Below are 22,050 nucleotides of genomic sequence, written 5' to 3'. Positions count from 1 at the left end.
CTGGAAACTGCTATGTCAGGGCCCAGAAGAGTTCTGAGGAAAATAAGAGAGTGGATAACTGCATCCTTGGCCTGTGCTTTCTTTTCCAGTGGTGCATCAGCTGTTGTAGCAAATACATGAAGAAAGAATGAGGAATACCTGACTGCTTCTGGGGACGGGAGGGGGAACAGGGAAGTATCTCCCCTTACCCTGAGGACGCCTTGTCTAAGATCCCCTCAAACCTGATGCCAGCTCTGGAACTATACGCTCAGGGAAAAGAAGGGGGAAATTGAGACAGGGCTGCCATGTTCAACAACAGCCTTTGCTTGTCTCCTGCAGTATGCAGTTCTTCATTGAAATGCAATTTTGATGTAACTGAATGCATAGAACAGGCATAGGCAAACAGCCCTCCAGATGTTTTGGGACTACAATTCCCATCATCCCGGACCACTGGTCCTGTTAGCTAGGGATCATGGGAGTTGTAGTCCCAAAACATCTGGAGGGCCAAGTTTGACTATGCCTGGTATAGAAAGTATTTTGCAGGCATGAGGGTTGTGTGTGTTGTAATGGAAAAAAGAGAGAGACGAAGAACCAATTGGGAAGGGAAATAATGGAGTGTACTGGATGACTGGAATACCAAACAAGAGCACTGGACATGACAACAATTTGTTGCAGGTCTCACCCATTTTCTTTATTTCCCAGGGTGTTTTTTTTAAAAGATGAACATACCAGAACGACAACAAGACCGCAAACTAAGCAATTAAAATTAGCCACCACCAATTAATCAACTACAATTAAGTTAATTAATGTACTGGTCAAAACCAGCAGACCTAATTAAAAACATCCCTGTTATTAAACTCGAAGTTGCTTAAGAATAGTACTGTTAGAAGGAGCATCTATTTTCCGCTGTAGTGAATGGAGCTTTTCTTCCTCAAAATGTTCTGGGTCATTTTAAAGCAAGAATTGGGAGTCCTATACGTACACCTTAAATTTGAGCAGAGCAATGAAGATACTATAATTTGTGCACCACTAGTGTTTCCTTCTTTTTTCATCTTGAAGCCTGTGGGTGCCAGCTCACATTTTGGGAGTTACTGGGCTTGATTCATGAATGAACGAAGAAGTGGAGAGGGAGATGTCCGAAGAGTTCACAGGAACGAAAAATCCTTTCCTTGCAAAAAAATAATAATTAAAAATATGCTCTTGTTAGTGAAGTGTTTTGCAGACTTTACGGATTTCTCATTCTCGTTCATCGTACAGTGTTTTGACTTGGCTCCCCCTGCCCCGGGTGCTGATGTCATTGCTGGGCTCCCTGACAATTTCAGAATTCTTGCTCTAGGTTGCATCATTTGCTCTAAAACCGGTCCATTTTGAGCCAGAGTGTCTTCAGTGTTTCCAGCAAACCCTGAAGTTTTTAAACAAGACTTTTAAAAAATGTAAACACGATAAACTTAACAAAAAACCAACACTGAGCCAAATTGTGTTGGAAGGCTCTTTGCCAAATCCTTTGGCAAACACACGCACATGCACGTTATTTATTTACATCTGTAGTGGCCATTTTCTAAGCTTTTGAAATATGAAGCAGCGGGAGGAAGTTGGCTGAAATAGTCTGAAATTCCACTTTGCATGCATGGGAAGGGTGCACTTTCCTGCAACGCTGTTCAGGAGCAACACGCAAATAGAAATTTGCACCTTTGACACTGGATTGATTTGTTCTGCCCTCCGCTTCATTTGAGGCGTATTAAAATTTGCATGGGTTGGAGCTTGTGTGCTTCCATTGGGAGCATTCATCCATTAGAACTGGCTTAGGTGTGATGAACAATCACTTAGAGCCACTTCACATGACAACTGCACGTGTGGCCACTTAGTATACAACCACCTATCACTGAACCATTGGTCTTAACCAGTGAATTTGCCAGCCCCCTGCAAACGCCTGCCAAGCGAGTGGAGAAGAAGAATCCCAGATGGATTCAGACAGCCATTTTGTTGGGCATTTTGTTGCCCAGTGGAGCGCAGAACTTGTGTTTCCCGAACTGCAGCCCACAGCGCATGCTGCATGCTTGGGGAAGGGCCATAGCTTGATAGTAGAGCATCTGCTTTGTGTACAGAAGGTCTCAGGTCCAGTCCCTCTCCAGCTAGGGCTGGGCATGTTCACAACCTGCAACCCTGGAGAATGGCTGCCAATCGATGTAGACAGTGCCAAGCAAGATGATCCAGTGACCTGACTCAGCATGTTCGTAGGTTCCAACATGACAAAAGTGTTTTTGAAATGGTCAGGTGTTCCAAAAGTGGTTTGCAATTCAGTTTATGAAGCTGCTGTTTTGAAAACGATCCCATGGGCCGCACAGAAGGTCACTGAGCTTAAAGTTGTTCGTTTCAAACTTGATTAAACAAACTTTGCAGCGTGTGTGTGTGTGTCTTCTTTGATGTTTTGCTGCCAAATTTATGTGTGGTTCCTCAGGAAAAAGCAGCAACTTTTGCCAAAACTGTGGTTCCTTTCCCTCAGTGTATTAAATTCTATGCTACTGTTTGCAAAATACAAAACAAGAACGATTTTAATATTTGAAGGATTTAAAAGAAAGAGAGACAGAGAATGCCTAATGGAACTCCTCAGAGTTCAGAAAACAAATAGCAATTAAAATTACAATACCTTTAGGCTTAAATCCTGATTTGCTTTGACACTTCAGTGTAAATATTTTCACTGGTGCTATCAGAGTTTACAGTTGGTGTAATGTCATAGTATAGGACAAGGGCTTTCAGATTTCCTACATTCAGGGATCTCTGAATTTCTACAGTGCAATAAGCTGAAACAAGGCTTACCAAGACTGAATGTGCAGGATCTTGGGAGGCTCTTTGTTCTTCCCTGGTCCTTTCTACTTCTGTCCCTTGCCAGACTCAGCCAAGGTTTGGGTTAGTGTGCCGTGGTGTCCTCAATAACAATGAGCTGTAGGCAGTAAAAAAAAAAGGTCAGGGTGGGTAGACCAAAATGGTTGTGAGCACCTGATTTGGAGCCTGCCCCTTCACATGGTCTCACTGAGCCATAATTTGGCTTAATGTGTCGCAAGAGCTCAGAGAAGTGCCCTGCTAGGAACCTCTGCAGGCCTGCTATGCACCCTATTCTTTCTAAACCAGTTCAAGCAGGGAAAGATCAGTATTCCCAGTTCGTGGGCACATTTCCCCCTGTCTCTGAACACTGCAAAGCTAGATATGTAATGGTGCACAAGTTGGTTTTAAGCTAAACTTCTTCTCATCAAGGAACTTCTGGGTTCCAAGGATCCCATTTCGAAACTACTTGTTTTATTCTATTGCCTTGGCATAGCTGCCTCTGCCCCATTCTAAATGTAGACCTGGAACCCCCAATGTGGCAGTCGTGGGCTCCAAAGCACCTTCAGATACCCCCCTTGGTGTCTGCCAGGAACTCAAAGGATTGGTTTGGTTTGGTGAGGGTGGGGTTCTTTGAGAGGGTGTTGCCTAGCTTTTTTAAAAGTCTGTTTTGTTTGTTTTGCAGTGTTGGTCTTTTGTGTGCATCTTGGGTGAGGGACAGTTATGAGGGTAGCCAGTTTGTCTTCTGTGAAATGGCTATTTTGGGGTGCCACAATAGTATGATAGATTTTGAAATCTGTCACAGATTTCATGCCCCCAGGACCAAAAAGGGTTGGAGATCCCCACTGCAAGACTCTTCAGTGCTAGTTTCTTTGTAGTAAAGATGTAGGATCACATTTTATTACGTTATTAAAAGTCTCAAGTGTGTTATTGCTCTCTTATTTTAATCTGAAGGTGTACATTGACAAGAATATTTAACTTTATTCCTTGCCTGAAGGGGAGCATAAGAGTCTTGTGCTAATTCTGTTCCATACATTTGGTTAAATTGTGAAGATGCCTATGTGGCAATCATTCTGGTAAAAATAGCTGCTGCTTTTTTATTTAGTGCAGAGCACATATACTAATAGCACATATAAATGCGTCTAATTGATGTTTCTAATTGGAGCTGTCTCATAGGATGCTAAATGCATCAGAAGCAGTAATTCTAAGACGTGTTTTTGAATTACCTCTCAACCGTCGCAGTGATATTTAAATCCTTCATGAGGTAAAATCATGGGCAAAGACCCCTTGGTGTTATGCCATCTGGTGCTAATATAGCAATGGCTTGCCCGATTAAAGATTATGTGCTTCACACTTCATGGGGGCCCCACAGACCAGGAGTAGTTGCACATTTTGTCAAGCCTCTACCCACATTTCTGTGAAGGTTTGGAGGACCAGAAGTGGGGGAAATGCTACAAACACACACACACACACACACACACACACACACACACACTTCAAGACACACTTGTGATGAGATCAGTTGACATTTTGTTGTATAACACTATGTTTTTCTCAAATTGTAAATTTATTATGCATTACAGGACACCCTTCACACACAACCCCACATCAGTTCGGGGTGTGTGTGTGTGTGTGTGTGTGTGTGTGTGTTTTCACATCAAGTGATGTGCATTTGACATAGAGCTTGCATGCAACAGTATGTCCATCTGCCCGCTCTAGGATTTGTATTGAAGACAGCAACTGAGCAGTTGAAGCAGTAGCTGTTGCTCGCAAAGTTCCTGTCTCTGAGAGGAGACATTTCCCCTGCTGTTGGCATGGTTTCAAGCAGCGAATTACTCCCAGAATCCCTGTGTTTGTGACCACAACCACTGTTTCCCATGAAGGTGCCTCATTAATTCCCCAACTCACGGTTTGGGATCCTAGGACAAAGCATGCCGTAAAAGCTTGAGGTCACCTTTGCATGAAACCCCCTCCACTTGGGAATATGCTAGGAAGGCCCATGCAGTTAATGAAACAAAAGGCTCTCTAGTACATTGCTTAAATTTTATTTAAAATGAACACACCCACCTGCGTTAAAAGCCTGAAAGACCCTTTTAACTTTCTGTCGTCTGCACTGATAAACTGAATAGCATTCCAAAATCGCAAAAGCCACACCAGACGTCTGCAGAAAGAGCCCCAAAATAACAACCGGAACCCTTTTTTTAGAGTGAACAGCCTTTGCTGCGACTGTGTCTCTGACTAACACTTAGAAATGCCTTTCTCTTTTGGTGGGGTAAATGCGCAGTATGACACATTCAAAGGCTATTTCTAATCCCAGTTTTAACTCGAGGAAGTGCATGCCAGTCGGTTTGCACTCAAGCGCATGGTCAGAAGATGTTCGGCTTTGATAAAAGCTGCAGTTTTGTTGCTGAGGCATCTGTGTCTTGCAGAGGAATGTTCCATCGACATGGTAATATGGGAGAGACAATGGACCCTTCTGTATTGTATGTGAAGCAGCCCATTGTGCTTTGAGCAGCCTGCCTACTGGGAAGCGAGACGTACACATGGCCCCGGTGCATTCTGTGCGTCCTTTCGGCCGCTTATCTGCTTTGCTCTGCTAGACAACGCTCTCTTGCAATGCCATGCAAAAATCCATTGCTGAAAAGCAGTCTTCCTCTCCTTGTCAGAATCATGCTTGTCCTTTAAGCTGACAATAAGAACCCCCTCTCTCTACGTCTTTCCCCTTCAATGGGATTTGCTTCTAAGTCAATATGTTTAGGATTGTTCTAAATATGATTAGCTGGTTCCAAAGGTGTCTTTTTCTTTTTTCATCAACAAACACGCTTCATATCAAAAGCGTGTTTCAAGTGAAAGGGAGCTATATAATGAGGCATGAACATCTTCCAAGCGTCGGAAGTAACCCATACAGGGAAATTATAAAGACTAAAGCCTTAAAATTTTGCTTGCATATTAGTAGTTGGGAACAGGCTGAGTGACTGGGAAGACCTTGCAAATTCCTCTGAGGAGGCAGGTATTTCATTGATACTCATCAATATCTCCCTAGCCGATAAGGGAGTGAGGTGTAAAGCATCTAGCATGGTGAGAAACCCCAAGATCCCAAGCTGTTATTTGTACACTGCTGATGTGGCCCCTTTGGGCGTTGCCCACTATTGCAAAGTGGCATATAAATCCCCACAGTTCCCGCTATCCAAACACAGTGTGATCTCATAATGAGTCGATGATTTCCAACCAATGGCTTCAAGTTACAAGAAAGGAGATTGCGACTGAACATCAGGAAAAACATCAGGCGGAACAGTCTCCCTCAGAAAGTTATGGACTCTCTTTCCTTGGAGGTTTTTAAGCAGAGGTTGGATGGGCATCTGTCATGGGTGCTTGGCAGGGGGTTGGACTAGATGACTCTCGGGGTCCTATCGGAGGGGGGGGGGTTTTCTATGATTCTGTTTATGAACAGCTCACACCCTAATATTAGAAAAGGAGAGCAGAGTAGGTGTGGAAAAGACACTGTTAAATAGTGGGTAGGGACAAACGGCGGTAGAGGCACGAGTGAAGCCATGGTTCCGATGCCGACGTGGAGGCGATGGATGGAACACAGTGCCCTAGCCAGAACGGTCAGCTCTGAATTGGTTCTGCTCCGTGATTTCGCTCAGTGTTTCAGCTCCGTGATTCAGCTCATCTCAGAGGGTGGCTGCATCTGGCTGTGCTCTGATGTCCACCGATCCCACCTTCGTCGCCAGTGTTAAATAGTGGGTAGACATGGCAGACGACACAGCGATTTCTCCAAGCAGCTCTTTATTTTGTAAGCTGGAACAGAAAACTGAACAGCAAACAGCTCCGCCAGCCTGCTTTTATAGGCAGCCGGCTGTCAACAATGTAGCAACAACAACCCAGGGTTTCCCGCCTAAAATAACTGACGTGGACCTGAGTGAAAACTACATACACAATACTCCTGGTGGCCAGGGTGAGAACTTCAATACATAACAGACACGTATGACTTAAGTCCTAAAACTGCCCCCTCGGACATGGTTGTTGTATCATAGCAGTGAGGAAATCGGTATGGTTGTCTTTTCTACCACCAAAATTTGTGTTTAATGTATTTTTAAAATTATTATTTTAGCCAGTTTTTTATTGTATATTTTTTTTACCTTTTGTTCTATATTGCATCTTCTGATTGTAAGCCACCCTGCACTCCTGTCTTAGAGAAAAGGTGGGGTATAGAAATAAATGAACTTTATAAACAAATACATCCCCTCCAACCCCTGTGAGTTTTTTGCAACATGCTGGAAGCCAGTAAGTCATGCTGTACAAATCTGAAAGAGACTGATAATGCTTGGAATCTCCAGATATAATTACATAGGAAGACAAAAAAACATTCATGATTTAACAACTTAATCAATCAGCAAATAAAACAAATCCCTTATTTAAAGTCACTGAAGCAAATGCATATTAGAATATTGCTTGATGGGAAATGAAATTTCTTTTGTTTGCCTCATCATTACAGCGTAACCATGATAATCCATCCGGTTTTTTTAAAGATAAGTCATTCAACAGCACTGGCATGCCTCTTTCTACTTGCTGGTTGTAGTTCTGTGTCACGGCATTCTGAATTAAGAAATAACGGGTGGCATTGTGGCTCTGAACATTTTGTAAGAAAGGATTTCTCTAGCAGATTTGCCTCCTCCTTATCAGTACAAATATTGTAAGTACCTCCCCCCCCCATTTAAAGCATTTTTGAAATGTAACGCTAATTTCCTGCTACACAAGCTCCATACATTTAAGGCATGGGTAGGCAAACTTAAGGCCCGGGGGCCGGATGCGGCCCAACCGCCTTCTCAATCTGGCCCGCGGACGGTTCGGGAATCAGCGTGTTTTTACTCCTTTTATTTGAAATGCATCTCTGGGTTATTTGTGGGGTCTGCCTGGTGTTTTTACATGAGCAGAATCTGTGCTTTTATTTAAAATGCATCTCTGGGTTATTTGTGGGGAATAGGAATTCGTTCATTCCCCCCCACCCCATATAGTCCGGCCCCCCACAAGGTCTGAGGGACAGTGGACTGGCCCCCTGCTGAAAAAGTTTGCTGACCCCTGATTTAAAGCATAAGACGGGCCTCAAAGAAATCTGGGAACTGTAGTTTACCAGTCACAGAACTACAACTCCCAGCACCCTTAACAAACTACTGTTTCCAGGATTTATTGGGGGAAGTAATGTACTTCAATATATGGTGGATATGCAACCATTGATACATTGACATGGTAGAAATGACCCTTTCCCACCTTTACAGTGACACATCTTGACAGTGGTGACTAGGGCAATGCCTAATGTTTTAACGTGCTAGGACAAGGTCCTCAGGTTTTTCATAAAATTGTTGAGTTGGAGGGGACCCTGAGGACCATCTAGTCCACCCCCCTGCAATGCAGGAATATGCAGCTGGCCTATATGAACGTGCAACCTTCATGTTACCAGCACCACGCTCTAACCCAGTGAACTATCCAGGAGGTTTCTTTAAATAATTGTTTCAATAAAGTAATGTTTATTGCCTGTATAAAATCCAATCCAATGCAGATACAATTTGGTAGCATGCAACACCAATTCTTGCAACCAGTTCGGTATCGCTCCTTCTTATTTTAAGTTGTACATTGTAGTTTGTTCTTTCACTTCTGTTTTTATTCAGTGCTTTAAAAAGTTCTATTTTTTCTGAGCATGGCCACTTAATTACTACAATCCAATCTTTGGTAATTGGCTAAGATGCTGAAGATAGGCACTAATGAAAACAATGGCAGAGAAATTAACTCCCGGTTCAAATATGGCATCAGTTTAATAGGAGAAGTCCTATTAAAAAGAGAAGTCTTCTCTTTTCAGGAGAAGTCCATATTCTAACATTAAGTGGGAACTTGCAGGAAAATCTATTTTGGTATTTCCCATCAGTTATAATAACCACAATCGTATTTCTCTTTATGAATTCAAGAAGCAGGGCTTCATAAGAGGGTTCATAGTATTGACCGCCTTGTAGGAGGCCAAATCATTTGCATACCAAAATTTACCCCAAGAGTATTTGTGCTGAGAATATTACAGGCCCTGGATAAACCTTGGCATGGATATGCATGATTGATCCTCATAAAACTCCATAGATGAACATTGGAGCATGGGTGCAATTGGAGCACGTCAGAAGTTGTTCTTTCTTTTCATTAGCTTGCCTTAGGGCCAATTTATATATTATGCAAAATCAAGCAACAAAGCTTTTCTCTGAACTGCATCACTAGGGTCTACATGTTTTGAGGTAGGTGTGTTGCATCTTAAAAGTGCCTGGGGTGGAGGGGGAAATCGAGGCACTACAAAATATTGTTTATCACAATCCCACCGTGGAGTTTTTTTTTTTTTGTGTGTGGAAAAAATCCTTCATCAAGGTCAGTGTAAATGTACAAATAGATAAATAGTATAAAACAGAATGAAGTGAAAAGCACTGTCTCATCTTCTGCTTTTCTCCAATATTTCAACTTGTCAGTTTGCTTAGAATGACAGCACAGTTTAGCTGTCAGGCAGGCTTTTCTTTGAACAACAGATTTGGACTGCCTTTGTGAGGAGTGTAGGAACTGCTAAGTGAGCATACTTGATAACAGGGCAGATTCCATTTCATGCTCACTGCCAGTGTTTTTATAGGGAGTTATTCACCTTCCAGCTTTAGCACAGGGTGAGGTGACTTTCATGTTTCCTTTTGTCAATGACCTGTGTCTAGTCTTGGTACGTTGCTGCACGTTTTAAAAAATGGTATGTGTGTGTGGAAATGAATGGTCCCCCCCCCCCCCCGCAATAGATTTTGACGTTCCTGTTGTTTTCTGGCACTAAGCACGTAGAAAAAGTCCCAGTGAAAACATGGCATCCATATGATCCAGCGTGGGCACAGAAATACAAACCCTGCAAAGAACTGCACTTTAAAGCTGCCATCCAAGTAGAGAAAATTGAGAGAGTTTTGCGAATATAGAGTGAAGACTGATGGCTGGTGGTCCTCCAAACCTCAGTGTTTTTTCAGTATCTCCCTTGTGGGAAAAGCCTTTGCCAAAATGGAAGCATCTTTCAATGAAAACTGACTGAGTGATTAAACAGAAAAGCCTAGCAGTAATGATTCCTCCATCCACTTTCAAATCCTTGCAATTCACTGCTTCTGTCAGGTTTCCTCCAGCGGAATATCTTTATCTGCTTCCTGTTGATTGCTTAAAAACAGGAGGCCCAGATTTCCTACTTTCAATCAGAGTTGCTCTTCAGAATGAAATGGAACTAAGTGAGAAAGTTTCCTGTGTGTTCCTAAAAAGGCTGCATTACTCCTTTAGATATGTGGCTGAGCAGGAAATAGTTATTTGGGGTCATGGTGGAGATAACTCAATTAAAACATCAGCCTGTGGCGTGGCAGCTGTGGAAAGAAGAACCCATGCTGGGTGATCATTAGGAGATGGACTGAAAATAAAACTGACAATATCACAATGCCTTTCTAAGTGTCCATGGTGTGACCTTACTTGCAATACCCCTTATAGTTCTGGTTGCCAGAACCTCGGAAAGGATGGTCCAGAGCTACGAAAAGTCTTGAAAGGAGCAACCCAAATGGTCAAGGGCCCTTCCCTCTGAGGAAGGTTTACTTTGCTTGGGGCGTTTTAGTTTAGAAAAGTGAAAACTTGATAAAGGTGTATAAATTTATGCATGGCGTGAGGCAAGTGGATAGCGAGGAGTTTCTCCTGAGGCCTTTCAATGTTGCTGAATAGTGTGAAATTCAGGACAGACAAAAGAAAGTATTTATTCACGCAGTGAATTCGCTCCCACAAGAGGTAGTGACAGCCGCCATCTTGTTTGGCTTTAAAAAGGGGAGAAGACCAATTCATGGATGTTAAATCTATCAATGGCCAATAAGACATGATTGCTGTGTATTGCCTCTAGGATCAGAGGAAACATCCAAGAGAGTGAGCTATTGCTGTCATGTCTTAAGGCAAACAAGATGGCAGCTCTGTGTAGGCCTTTGATCTGATCCAGCAGCTCAGCCCCAGTTGTGGATTGCTTTTCATTCTCTGGTTGTAATCCTATGCCAGGTTACTTGGGAGCAAGGCCTATTGAATTCAGCCTGTGTTCCTTCTGTCTTGCATAGGACTGAGCTATCAATCTACTGTATGCCTTAGGATGGGCAGAAAGTGGTGTGAAACATTGTTCCTAAGGGACAGTTTGCACGAATGTCCCTCGGTTGTTAAATACATTTTTAAAAAAAATTTAAATATTTATAAGCTGCCTTTCCTGACCAAGAAAATACAAGCATAAAAATATTATAATAAAAAGTTAACATTCAAAAATTTAACATTCAAAAACTGCAAAAATTAACAGTATGTTAAAATAAAATTAAAGCCAGTATTAACAAAAGGTGTGTGTGGGGGGGGGAGTTCTAGAGCCAAAGCAATAAACCATTGCATCTAGCAATTAACAATCCAAAAGAGTAGATATTCAGTTCAAATCACCTCTTAGGTAGAAACAAGACACATTTTTTTTCACCCATATTTCACTTGTGAAATATGTAGTAACAATTGAATTGTGAAATGGGTATAGTAGAGTACACTGTATTATGTAAAATGTTGATTTCTCTGTCCACTTGTGTCATGCCATCATCTCGATAGACGTACATGTTTGGGGCGTGGGATGGGGCAAAATCACATGCATACATTTTGGACTGCATTCCTTACTTAAATTAGCATCTCCAAGGGGCCAGCTGCAACCTTACTTTCTAAATGAAGGTTACTGCAAATTAACAGACAAAAAGAACAAGTGCATCTTAGAGTTTGGGAGTGTAGAAACATGTGCTGACATCACAAATCATACTAATTTCAGTTTATTTGGTCTATGGACCATCAAATACCGTTTTCAAAATAATTATAGCAAAGAAAGAAGGAAGGAAGGAAGGACGGACAATATAGATGTACATAAGTTGTGCCTTACCAAATTTCATAAACAATCAAAAATAGTTAAAAATATAGACAATTGTGACTTGGAACTTCTATTCCCTTTTGTATTTTTAACCTGCTTTTGATAGCTGTAGAGTTAGAATCCACCATTAAAATCAAGACATAGAGTTAATCTGAACTCCCCAAGTGTAGAGAAAGTACTGGGGAGATACAGTAGGATATTGTAACACAATTTAATTGACAGTACAGGAGAGAGTAGGCTAATGTTTTGACTGAGTTGCTTTTGCAGGGACAAACTTGTTTGTTTGTTGAATTTATATTCTTCCACGTGCCAAAGCAGCCCTAGTAACCTTTCGTAACTGGTGGTGGCAAAGCTCTGAACCATTGAAAATGTCCTCCCAGTACCTAGGAATATTTAGCGTTGCTAAATACCTAGCACAGGATGGGGAACCAGAGCCAACTAGTGGGTCAGATCCAGAATACCCCCATCTCCAATGCCCACCTCTCACATGCCCTCTCTTTATGCGGATGTTATGTTCCGAGGCACCGCACACAGCAGTGAAATTTCATAGAATTGAAACCCATTGAAAAAGCTTGCAATTTCCCCATTCCCCCTGCCCCCCCAGTTCTGCCCTTTTAGTGACATCTTTATGGTTTGGTGTGATACATGTATACATGGTCGCACACATATTGAATGTGCATAAATACCTGTGCTGGAGGCACTTTACAGAGGAGAGGGGAGGTGTCTGTTCTTCTCACAGATTCATTAACCCCCAAATCCAAAGTTGGACTCCGTATGTAATCTTGGTAAGTAGTTTGGCTTGCACGATGATCTCTTTGCCTAGCAGAGCCTCAGTAGTACAGCTAAAATACCCTGGGTAGCATTTTGAATTGACGTAATAAAAGTGGCTGTTGTCCAGGAAGATTCTGATAGGTTTGTAAGGGCCTGTATTTGAAAATTTCCAATATACGCTTCCCCTTGTGATTTTCAAAACCCTGAGTGCATTTGCTCACATAACCTGGAAACCCCTTTCTCTCTTCTTCTTCTTCTTCTTCTTCTTCTTCTTCTTCTTCTTCTTCTTCTTCTTCTTCTTCCTTTCTCTCTGTTCTCTCCTCTTCTTCTTCTTCTTCTTGTTCCTTTCTCTCTGTTCTCTCCTGTGTTAGTAAAACACAGCCATGTATATTCATCAGGCTATATAAATAATTACAAGTTATTACTGTTGTTATTTATTTCGACAGCATTGTACATGACAACATTATCATTGCACCGGAGCATTAGAATAGCACCACTGGCGCTACAGAGCACTTCAATCAAAATTAATGTCAGCTTAACTGAGGTGTGTAGAGAGGTTTATTTCAGTAAACAAAGGGACAGATGTTTGTCATAATACTGGAACATTTGTTCTGTTACATATATTTTGCGATATTTATTGGCATGTGAAGTTGAAGACTGTCAGGTTCTAATCCGTTCATAAACAAGGGGAGGGGGTTTTCAAACAACTAGTTGCCACATTGCAGCTGGAAAGTAGTGTTGAGAATTGTAGTGTTGGAACAGATCCCAAAGGTCATCTGGTTGATTTCCCTGGCAAATAGACATTCCGTTGTGGTGGCCATAACCCAGGTTTAAGGTGCCGTTTGGAGCCTCGCTTAAATACCTGCATTTCTAACACTTGATGGCACACCAGTCCAGCTGCATGTTTTGGTAACTATTTGCATGCAGTAGGTGGTAACTTGGACACTTCTGGCTGCCCTCAGCTCAAAAAAGTTATTGTAAAGCTGGAAAAAGATGACCGAAAGTGATGGAGTGGCTCTCATGTGAGGAAAGGCCACAGCATTTGGGCCTTTTTAGGGCAAGTAAGAGGTGACACTTAAGGCGTTCGTGTCACATGCGATTCATACCACAAAGTATGAAGCAATGGATTTTTTTCCTGATAGCAGCTCCTGGTGATGAGGACTGTTCTTTTCGTATTTCAGTACAGTTTTTTAAAAAATGTTTTAAGGTGTAAATGCTATTTGTGAAATTCTTAGTTGGCCAAAGTGGCTGCAAAGGATATAAACTTAATGTTACCATCTCCTCCAGTGATTGGCAGCAGTTATTCAAGGTCCCAGACAGAGGCTTCCCAGGAGGTCCTTTTAACTGGAGATACAAAGGATTGAACCTGAGGCCTTTTACATGCAACACTTTCCTTTTTAATATTGATGGCCTTTCCGTAAGAGCTTTCTTTTCATCTTTGCAACATGGCTGTCTTCTGGGAGCAGCTTCCATTCATGTCCCATTTCCTGGGTCTGCCGTTAACAGCTGTTATATGTAAACAAACCTTTTGTGAAGTTCCCTGAATTCTTCTTCTTCCTCTTCTTAATTTTTGTGTGTGTTTGCTCTTCTGGGCTTCTGTATTTGATGGGTGGTTCCATGCTTCTTGTGTTATCCCATCCTTTGACCTCCAGTCATGCTGGCTGGAGCTGATGGGACTTGTAGTCCAAAACATCTGGAGGGCACTAGGTTGGTAAAGCTGATTAACCCTCTGCTATCCTTCAGCTCTCATTTAAAGGGCACTCCTGAAATCTAAAGCTGTTGGATTTAAATAAATACCACCAACAAGCCAAGCAAATCTTCAATCTGCCATACAGTAATTCTCAACTAAATATCTCTATTTCTGCTGCTAATTATGAGAAGCTTTTCAAAATATGCTTTCTAATGCGCAGTAGCAAGCTTACTTTGCACCTCTGCTAATCCTCCCAAGTTGTGGTTTGGCAAAAAGCAAGGATTGGTAAACTGAGTAAATTTTCAGACCTGCTTTAGGTAGCACAGTGGTGGTTAGAAAATAATCTGGAAAATGTAAGTGGTTGTGACTGAGCTGGATAAGCTATAATTCATATGTACAGGATAAAGGCATTTTCACACATAAAGCTTAACTTGGTTTGGCTGAATGGGAATGTAAACACGGCATTTCCTAGAATGTACACTTGTTTTGGAATAAACCTCTCTGCTTTATGTCCTGTATTAAGAATGTTTACGAGTTCCAGGTGAAAATGCCTTATTGTCACTTGTAAAAATTCCTCCTTGCTGCAAGAGGCAGGAAGCCTGCAGGAGGAAAGTTCAAAGTGATATGGTTTTTGTACGGTATAAGTGGAAGAAAAGTAACCTGTAGCACAGTTCGGAAAGCCTGCGATCATTCTAATTAAACAGCCACATTTCTGGGACCATTGTTTCAATTATAAATAGCTTGTTTTCACATTAGAATCCCATATTTTCGATTTAAAGTGAACAAACTCCAGGCTGAGATCTTAAATACATCCTTCACATTACAGTGGTACCTCCGGTTACGAACTTAATTCATTCCGGAGGTCTGTTCTTAACCCGAAGCCGTTCTTAACATGAGGCGTGCTTTCGCTAATGGGGCCTCCTGCTGCCGCCGCGCCTCCACCACGTGACTTCTGCTTGCATCCCGGAGTAAAGTTCACAACCAGGAGCATCTACCTCTAGGTTAGTGGAGCTTGTTACCTGAAGCGTTCGTAAGGGGGACAGTACGTAACCTGAGGTTCCACTGTACTTGTGAAAATGCCTACACACAAGGAATGAAATAAAAACAGACAATTCTCACAGTTAATGCTAAAAATCTCATTAGAGGTTGCTGATGGTGGAACAGATTTGCATCGGGAAAGCAAATAATGTTTGCATTTGAAATATCACCTGTGGAAATGGTTGGCGTGATATTATATCTAAAGTGTGCAAAGTCCCACAAAACATTGACTTCCTGAGAGATGCAGGAAGTTCAGAGAGCCAAGCTTCAAAAACTCTGCAGGGATTGTGTTGTTAAGACAGCATGGCTGTGTTAAACCCATTCACAAGAACCTCCCTTGACTCACTTCGGAGACTCCATTGTTTTAGACACAGACAGTGGCGTACCGTGGGGGGTGCAGGGGGGGCCGGCCACACCGGGCGCAACATCTGGGGGTTAGGGTTAGGTTAGGGTTAGGGGGCGCAAATCCACGGGTTAGGGGGCGCAAATTACTTGCCTTGCCCCGGGTGCTGACAACCCACGCAACGCCACTGGACACAGATGATGTTTCTTGTAAGAGAGAAAACAAAACTCATATTTTATGTAAAGGATTGTGCTTTTTAGGAAGGTATGAGCCTTCGAGCTCATTTACCAGTGGAATTAACTCTGTAAGAAGGCAAGCACTGTAAAGTTTGTTGATTCCATGGTTCGGGGCTTAGGCAGTGTTGACTTTTTACTGTAGCAAAATCGCTCCTGTCAGTAGATAGCGAAGTGAATTGGAACAGTATGGTTTCAGTCTTCTCCTGAATAATGAAGAGCTGGAGTGAGAGCCACACACTGCGTATTAATTATTGTTGGGTAAACATAATGAATAACTGCCAGCGAGTCAGCTCCTATCTTTAGATCAAGATGATAAAGGACCAATAGATGAAGTCCCTGTAAATACTTTGCCGTTTATTGCCTGAAGGATTTCTCAATGGCAGGTTGGTGGGCAGAACTCCCTCTTGCAAACCAGGGTCAGTTGAATGCAGAAGGCTGATGAATAGACCAGCTGTTGATGTGTCTGCATTGTCCTGCAATGTCATGAAAGAGAGGGGGAAGGCAGGCTCTTGCATGGATTCTTCAAAAGTTTAAAGAAATAAAAGCAGTAATGGTACACGTTATTGTTATAGGGTTGGCTTTGACTGCTGTGAAGGAGTCTGAGGTATGTATACCACAGATAGGGTCAAAAGGATAGGAAGCACTGCTTAAAGCTCCTGAAAAATCAATGGAGAAGCATGCCAGCTATATCTGTATGGTCAGAAAAGTCCCTGGTGAAGTCAGTTCTGAATGGTGAAGTCCATTCTAGCAAAGATTTCCTTTTCCTCTAGCTGAAGGCAGGGGAGGCTCAGTGTATGTTTAAGGAAGCACGGTAGATGTATATTGGGAACAAAGATAAGGAAAAAAAGAAGCAGAGAGGGAGCTTAGTGCTCTGGAAGGCTAAAAGCATCTCTCGGAGTGCCTATCCCTGAGGATCTGATGTAAGGTAGCTGTTGAGCTATTTGTAGAAGCGCTGTGCTCATTGTCTCCACCTATGCTCAGCATGCATATTGGTAAATAAACCCAAATATCACAAAAATACAACATGCCTCCAGTTATCTGCCATTTGAATGCTAAATCAGGGCTACGGTCATCAAGATGCAGAGCCAATGTAACATTTCCTCATTTGAAGTGGGCTTGCAAATCATAGTTTTGTGGGGACATTGTGGGTACGGCCGAAGCATAGACCCCATGCCCCTTACACACATTCTTTGAATGCCCGGAGAAGGATACCCATTTAGAGAAATTTATGCTAAAGGTTTATGGAGAAATCAGTTTGTCAGGGTGGGATTAATGTTACTCCCCCCCCCCAATTGTCTAATTGATTTCTTGTGCTTTGTATTTTAGAAATGCAATACAGATTTATGCAAACATTTTCGCATTTGAAATGCTTCTCAGTGAAAATGTTTCTTATTTGAAATAAGGATTATTGTTTTTAGTTTGCCTATGCCTGCAGTAAAGGTAAAGGTAAAGGTACCCCTGCCCGTACGGGCCAGTCTTGACAGACTCTGGGGTTGTGCGCCCATCTCACTCAAGAGGCCAGGGGCCAGCGCTGTCCGGAGACACTTCCGGGTCATGTGGCCAGCGTGACAAAGCTGCATCTGGCGAGCCAGAGCCGCACATGGAAACGCCGTTTACCTTCCCGCTGGTAAGCGGTCCCTATTTATCTACTTGCACCCGGAGGTGCTTTCGAACTGCTAGGTTGGCAGGCGCTGGGACCGAGCAGCGGGAGCGCACTCCGCCGCAGGGATTCGAACCGCCGACCTTTCGATTGGCAAGTCCTAGGCGCTGAGGCTTTAACCCACAGCGCCACCTGCGTCCCATTGGATGCCTGCAGTACCATATGCTATTTCACAGGTCACTAATTTGACACCTGCTATGGGGGGTTGAATTCCAACATTGTGCTCATCACCTTGTCAGGGCAACAGGAGTCAAATCATAACACATCTCGCGTCATCCATCAATAAACAAACCTTTGTGTCAGAAATCATTATGTAATGTTTGCCACAGTTTCTACAAGCTGTCTGATTATTCGAATTGTATTTTCTTACACAAAAAGAGATCTATTTGAGCATAGGTGGGTGGGAAAGCAAAATTATAATTCTGCTTAATTTCGTTAGTTGGTGTGAATATGTAAAGAAATCTGTCCTGACAGGGGAAAGAAATTCTGACTCAACTGAGCTGATCTGGTGCTGTTTTTGGCTCCAGATAATTTTTGTACATTTTATTCATATACGATAAAGCTAATTTGTGTTAGTCATCATCAGGCAAGGTATAATTCTGATGGAGACTGACAGATTATGTTAATCATGAATTTGCAAGAAGGGTGAAGGAAGTGTGAGATTTGAAAGGAATGTAACATGAAGTTCTGATTATTTGCCATCAATTCATTTAGACTTTAAATGTGTTTCCCATGCATATCAAGCTTCTCTGTGCAATCATGTGGACATGTGCTGTGGTGGGTTGAGGGAAGGTTTAGATTCGAACATGATAGTAAAATTAACAAACCATGTGCTGTCCTCTTTTGATGTAGACTGCAGCCCTAGGCACACTTACCTATCCTGCATTCAGACATAATGGCATACCTTTGCTTACCTTTATGTGTGTGAGCAAACATGAGCCTCCTTTCCTTTCCCTCTTCCACTGTGTGTGGGGAGAAGATTAGAAGCCTCAGACTCAGGGCTTACAGCAAACCATAGTTTGCCATTTCACCCAAACCTGTCAAACTGCGGCTTACACCAATTATTATATGCCCCATAAAGGAGGATCCCAAACCATGTTTGATCCAAATTTTGGACTATAGCCATCGTTTTGATAGTTATTTAAGTTCTTTGTGAAAGCTGTTGCTTGGTTCAGATCAGTAACAGAAGCTTCTGATCTCCTCATCTTAGGCTTGGCCAGGCATGTTCAAAGTCTGTTTCGGGGGCCTAATCCGGCCTGCCGGTCGGTTTAATCCAGCCCCTGTGGCAGATTATTTCCTGGGGTAAAATCCTCAACAACTTCAATACTGAAAAAAAGTCAACAACTTTGGTTGGGCCTTTGGTCAGCCCTCGCGGCCCTTCACTTCATCAAATCTGGCCCTCTTTGAAAATAGTTTGGACACCACTGGGCTTGGCCAAGGGTAAAGGACAGGAATGGAAACCTGAAACTGTGGATCAAGGTTGTTTGTGGTTGTAATGACAAAAACAAGAATTGTCATTTATGTTTCAATACAGTTTCACAGTAAGGCCAATGGGATCCTTTAGTTGTTTGCTTTATTCCTCCTCTCGCTTCATTCAGATTGCAGTTGTAATGAACCATCCTATAGCACCTTGCAGAAGCAAAATCAACCAATCTGAATTACCTGTTGAAGTAACCTCCAATCAGAATAGATTAATGTAGAAAGGAAACTCAGCTTTCAGTTCTAATCTGCTGTTGTTCCGTGCTATAATGAGTGTATTTGAACAAATGCTGTTGATCCAGAACCATTTACTTTGCTTGGCATAACCAAAAGGGAATTTCACAGCATTATTATTGCCACCTATTAGTTCCTTCCACTTCAAAATTGTTTCTCCACAGTCAGTTTTAGAATCTCTCTGCTCTTACTGAAATTGGCTTTGTTTTGCCTCCCACCTCCACCCCTTGGGATCATTTGCGAAATTGCGCAAGTTTTTACAACAGTAACTAATACTGAATTAAAGGATTAGATGCATTTTGGGACTTCTCGAGGGCCTGGATTTTCAGACAGTCATTTGATTCATTTTTGGTGAACTGCAGTATAAATACCAGCAGCCATCACTTCAATTAAAATGTAGATTTAAAAAGGCAAGGCAAGAGAGTTTCTTTTCATTTCATTAATTTTAAGGACTCGTTTCTTATGTTAGATCTGGAGATAAATGGGTTGCTAGAATAAGTGTTCTTTTTATATCTCCCAACTATGTGCCCCCCCATCTGCCTTTTAATGAAAATAGCTTTCATGCTATTTTATTACCGTCTCCCTTTATGAACCTTATTACGGTATTTGTTAAATTGCTCCATTTTATCTTTTGGATGGTTTTTGTCATCATTTTATGAATTAACTCGAGAAATTGGACAGATATCTCTGTTTGACCCTGCCTGCATGAGTCTGGAATTCGACCATCTTGTTGGTTTGATATAACATCTCTATTATATCCTTTATTTGAAACATATGCATAGACTGGGATCCCAGGATATACTTCTTAGATTATTATTTATTTATTACATTTATATACCACTTTTCCCTCCAAGGAGCTCCAGGGGCTGTACATGGTTTTGAGATTTCACCACAGTTCCTTAGGGCTTTTGTACACATGCAAATTCCTCGAGCTTGCCAATTCCTTCCTTTTTTGCATGAGTGGCGCAATTTTTGGCTACATAAGCAATGGTACTCAGAGGCTGAGTGTGGAAAACAGAGGGAATGAGTTTGCCATTCCTTTCTCCTCAAATAAGTGGCAGCGTGGAAAATTTATTTACTCAAAAAAGCATTTGTATACCGCTTAATATTTCAAAAATCTCAAGTCTTTAAAAAAACCCTATATCATTAGAAAAAAGAAAAGAAAAACACAACAATAAAACAGCAATCTCAAAAGCATGCAAAAGGGACGAAAACAGAAATTAAAAATATTCAGACATGAAAAACAGGGCACAGTCTTCCAAGTACAGGAAAGCCTGGGCAAAGCTGAATCATCTTCTGGTGTACTACGGAAAACAGAGAGAGTAGCCTGGAGTATTTGTTTTCTAAAGAGGGCCTGGACAGTCGTCAAGTGTAGGCCAGAGGGCCTTTGGCACCTGTCTGCTATAGTTTTGACAAGTCAATAGGAGAAATACATAATCCTGACCCTTCCTCAACACCCACCCATCCACACATTTGTTTTTCCTCTTGCAGCTTTTTCTATATTTTCGGCACATATATTTTTGCAACTGCGTACTGTTCTCCAGCACTTACATTGACGTGAGGCACGCTATTGTTCTTCCAAGTTCAGTTCATTTTTCCACACGCTCCCTTGTCATCACTGAACACTTATCAGCAAGAGGATGCCTATTGTGCAGGCATGTTTTTAATCTCCCAACCTATGAATATTCTGCCCCTTTGTTTCCTCTAAGAAACCAGAGCAAAGTAATCATTTATGTATTCCTCTGAAGTAAAGAAGTTCCAGGTGTTTCCAGTAACAGGGCTAGAAGAAAACCGGTAATAATTCACAGTGTTCAAGTGCATGAATGATTAGTATTATTTTAAACAGAGAACTATAAAGTGTCTACTGAAAAGGAAGCCAGGTATGCGTGAATAGGATTGCAGCCTGTATTGTCTTAAAGGACAAAATCTCCAGGTAAATAAATAATTATTAGCCAAGTATTGCCTGCCTTGTCATTCTTTCCATACATCTTGTGTCTGCCCCTGAAGATAAATTTTCAGGGTCCTCTTTGGATCAGTTTGCAGGCATCCGAAGGCAGTTCAGGAACAACTCTGGTCTCTCCATGAGACTACAGAACATGCAAGTGACCTGTGCTGGCTGGCCCTTTAAGGAGTGCGATTCTCACAAAGGTGGAGACTAGGAGAGGTGGACTGGAGGCAGAGGCTAAAAGACCTCCATCCATCTGCAGCCTTTGCAGGAGCAGCTTATTCACTCTCCGGTGCTTCAACACCTGAGAACTTTGCCCTCTGGGCTCCTTCTCCAGTCCAGAGTAGGAGCAGGACCATGAAGAAGCAACGTGCTTTGACAGGGGCTGGAAATGAGCTGAGGCCTTTTGAGCCTTTGGCACCAAACCATCCTTCCTATGTCTTGCCTCCTTTTGGAGAAGGTTTGGAAGGCACTTGGTTCATTGGACACACAGGTAGGTGCCCAAGAAGGTTCTGTGTAGTTCAGGGGGCTCCAGCCTGCCAACCTCAGGTTCAATAATCCCCTGATTACCAATATTAAGCTCAGATGAACCCAGTCTAGCTCATTAGCCAGTGACGTTGTTGTCTCTGACTTGATCACTGCTGGGCTCTGGGATCACCACACATTCCTTCGTATACAGTGATCACAACCCTCCTACTAGCTGGTACAGTGGTACCTCGGGTTACGAACTTAATTAGTTCCGGAGGTCCGTTCTTAACCTGAAACTGTTCTTAACCTGAGGTACCACTTTAGCTAATGGGGGCTCCCGCTGCTGCCATGCCGCCGGCACACGATTTCTGATCTCATCCTGAGGTAAAGTTCTTAACCCGAGGTACTACTTCCAGGTTAGCGGAGTCTGTAGCCCG

General features: G+C 42.3%; 1 protein-coding gene and 1 long non-coding RNA gene across 8 annotated transcripts in view; both read left to right on the top strand.

The window, feature by feature from the left end:
* Positions 1–22,050, top strand: part of DIP2C (disco interacting protein 2 homolog C) — a 287,798-nt gene that overhangs the window by 21,804 nt on the left and 243,944 nt on the right. The window lies entirely within an intron of this gene.
* On the top strand, positions 12,937–21,008 carry LOC310828126. Its single transcript, XR_014556700.1, has 3 exons — positions 12,937–15,625; positions 15,789–17,261; positions 17,644–21,008. It is a non-coding gene; the product is annotated as an uncharacterized lncRNA (long non-coding RNA).

The sequence above is a fragment of the Podarcis gaigeae genome (assembly GCF_964106915.1).
Source record: "Podarcis gaigeae genome assembly, chromosome: 12".
Taxonomy (NCBI): domain Eukaryota; kingdom Metazoa; phylum Chordata; class Lepidosauria; order Squamata; family Lacertidae; genus Podarcis; species Podarcis gaigeae.
This window is presented reverse-complemented; position numbering and strand designations above follow the sequence as displayed.